The following is a 3876-nucleotide window of genomic DNA, read 5'->3' on the forward strand; positions in this document are numbered from 1 at the left end:
GGGTATTGGGTGGGATCCATGGGGGGTTGGTGGGGAGCAGGAGAATAGGGGAGGGAGAGCGAGTTGGGATTGACATGTGAAATAAGCTTGTTTCTAACTCAAATTAAAAAATGGAAGAAAGAAAAAGTTACTGGCAAACAGAATCCAATAACACATCAGAAAAATCATCCTCCATGATCAAGTAGCCTTCCTCTCAGTGATGTAGGGATGGTTAAACATATGAGAATGCATCAATGGAAACTACAATATAAACAGTCTGAAAAAGGAAAACCACATGATGATCTAACTAGATGCTGAAAATGACTTTGAGAAAATCCAACACCACTTAATGATAAAGGTCTTGGGGATATCAGGGATAACAGGAACTTACATAAACATAATGAAAGCCATATACAGCAAACCAACAGCTAACATTAAACTAAAGGGAGAGAAACTCAACATGATTCCTCTAAAATCTGGAACAAGACAAGGCTTCCCACTCTCTCCGTGTCTCTTCAATATTATACTTGAAGTCCTAGCTAGAGCAATAAGATACCAAAAATATATCAAGGGGATACAAATTGAAAATGAAGAAGTCAAACTTTCACTGTTTGCACATAATGTGATAGCTTACATAAGCAACCTGAAAAACTCTACCAGGGAACTCTTACAGCTGATAAATGAGCTGAGAAGCATCACTCATTAAAATAGCCACAAACAACATAAATTTTCTTGTGGTTATGCTTAGCAAACAAGTGAAACACCTTTATAACAAGAACTTTGAGTATTAAAGAAATAAGAAGATACCATAAAATGGAAATATCTCCAATGCTCTTGGATAGGCAGGATCAACATTGTAAAACTGGCAATCTTGCCTCAAGTAATCTACAGATTCAAAGCTATCTTCATCAAAATCTTAGCACAGTTCTTGAAAGTAAAATACTCAACTTTATGTGGAAAAGTAAAACACACAGGATAGCCAAAAATGTACAATAAAGGGGCTTCTGGAGGCAACACAATCCCTGACTTCAAACTCTATTACAGTTCTATACTCCTGAAAACAGCTTGGTATTGGCAGAAAAATACATAGGTAGACCAACGGAATCAAATTGAAATCCCTAATATTAATCCAAATACCTATGAACAAATGATCCTTGACAAAGAAGCTAAAACCACACAATGGAGAAAAGAAAGCATCTTCAACAAATGATGCTGGCATAACTGGATGCTGACACATTGAAGATTACTGATAGATCAACTTCTATTGCCAAATGGATCAAAGACCTCAACATAAATCTAGCCACACTGAACCCCTTAGAAGAGAAAGTGGGAGGTACCCTTGAAAGAATTGGTACAGGAGACTGCTTCCTGAACATAACACCAGTAGCACAGCCACTGAGTTCGACAATTAATACATGGGACCTCCTGAAACTGAGAAGCTTCTGTAAGACAAAGGACACAGTCAACAAGACAAAACAGCAGCCTACAGAATGGGAAAAGTTCCTCACCAACCCAACATGTGTCAGAGGCCTGATTTCCAACAAATACAAAGACCTCAAGTCCTTGTTTCTAATTTAAATTTAAATTTAAAATAAAAATAAACTATAAAAAGGGTTAATAAAAAAGAAGCTATACACCAAAACACCAAACAATCCAATTAAAAAGTAGAGTACAGAACTAAACAGAGAATTCTCAATGGAGAAATCGAAAATGTCTGAAAGACACATAAGAACGTGCTCAATATCCTTAGCCATAAGGGAAATGCAACTCAAAACAATCCTGAGATATCATCTAACACTAGCCAGAATCCTAAAATCAAAAACACCAATCATAGTTTATGCTGGAGAGGATGGGTTGAAAGGTACATTCTGCTCGGTTGCTGGTGTGAGAGCATACTTGTGTGGCCACTCTAAAATCTGTATGGCTGCTTCTCTGTAAAATGGGAATCAGTCTACCTCAAGATCCAGCAATTCCACTCTTGGACATATACCCAAAGAATGCACATTCATACAACAAGGACATATGAGTGAGGTAACATAGTCACAGAAAGACAAGCATGGTATATACTCACACATATATGGTTATTAGACATACAGAAAAGTACTACCAGCCTGCAATCCATACCACCAGTGAAACTAGGAAACAATGAGGACCCTAAGAGAGGAACACATGGTCCCCCAAAGATGGGGGAAAGAGACAAAGACCCCTGAACAAACTGGGAGCATGTGGGGAGAGGGGAAGGAGTTAGGAAAATTGAGAAGAGGAAAAAAAGAAGGGTAAGGAGAATAAGAGGGATCAGGAAGACTGAGACAGGGGAGGAACAGAGGAGAACAAGAAAAGAGATACCTTAATGGGAAACCAGTATAGGTTTAGAGAGAAACCTGGCACTAGGGAAATGTTCAGATATCCACAGAGATGCTCCCCACTAAGAATCTAGGCAGTAGTGGAGACCCTCATTTGATGTCCTTCCCTTATAATGATACTGACGACTACCTTAATTTCCATCCTAGTGTCTTCATCCAGTTGCTTATAGAAGCAGAAGCAGGCACCTACAGCTAATCACTGAGCCATACTCTCGGAATTCAATTGAAAAGAGGGGGGAGCGATGAGCAAAGGAGCCAGGACCTTGCTGGAGAAACCCACAGAAACATTTGACCTGACCTAGTGAGAGCAAGAGGACCCTAGTTGTAAAGCTGGGGAATCAGCACTGTACCAAACCAAATCCTAGGAGGCCTGGGAAGTCTATGAGACCTCTAACAGTGTATCAGGTGTTCATCCTAGTGCACAAATGGACTTTGGGAGGTAATTCCCTGTGGAGAGATACTATTGCAGCCCAGATACAAGGAATCAGGCAAAGCCCTCCCCCAAATAATGTGACAGACTTTGATGATTCCACCATAGAAGGCCTCACTATCCTTGGTGAGTGGGTGGCAGATGGGTGGGGGGTTGGTGGGGTATATGTGAGGATGGGAGGGTGAGGGGATGGGGAATTGATATGTGAGATAATATTGTTTCTAAAATAAAAAATATGGACGGTTGGATATTATCTAGAATTTTAAGTCATTCATTTACTATAGAAAATATGGTAAAAGTCTCTGACTTTTAAAATATATGAGGAGCAAACTCGTGAACTCTCAAAAACAAATATTCAAAACATTTTGGAGCATTGTAAGGAAATGCCATGAAATGTTGTTTTGCTTTTACCTAGTCAGAGATCATTTTAATTAGAAAGTTTTTGATGAAAATCACATGGGTAATGTAAAAGGGACTTAGATTTAAATATTTATCTTTGGAAAATTATCAATTAGAGAAACATACACTGAATAAATGTTATGCTTCACTTAAATAATAAAAAGAAGCAAAGCTACATATTGTTTTACACACAAAATATTTCAGAAACAAAATTGCTAGTGGTTGGTGATAGGAATGGCCTTAAAATGAGTTATTTTGACTCTCTCTTATTTCAGATAATGAACTATGACAACATCTTAAGCTCTGACCAAATAGTAAAGATTTTTTGGTTCTTATAGGAGAGTCTATGTAAAATTACATTGAATCTAACATAAAGAATTCTTATAAGTAAGAAAGAAAACATCCATTGCCTGTTCTTAGATGTATGCTCACAAGAAATTCTGCTATAATATTAGATGGCATTGTCAGAACAATGTTTTCCACAGGACCTTCATACCATTATAATGAAGGGTTTGTGAGTAGATCTTAATTTTTACACGATTATTTTCTTTGTGAAGGAAATCTAACAATGTTCTTCTTAATGCTTAAAAAGAACAAGAAAGAACTCTTCAACTTGCTACCATTCTCTTTTCTCATCTCAGCATTGTTAGTGCTATTAATTTCTTTAAATTAGATGGTTGTGTACTTACTAGATCACTAGAACCA

The sequence above is a fragment of the Mesocricetus auratus genome, unplaced genomic scaffold (assembly GCF_017639785.1).
Source record: "Mesocricetus auratus isolate SY011 unplaced genomic scaffold, BCM_Maur_2.0 Super-Scaffold_100003, whole genome shotgun sequence".
Classification (NCBI taxonomy): Eukaryota; Metazoa; Chordata; class Mammalia; order Rodentia; family Cricetidae; genus Mesocricetus; species Mesocricetus auratus.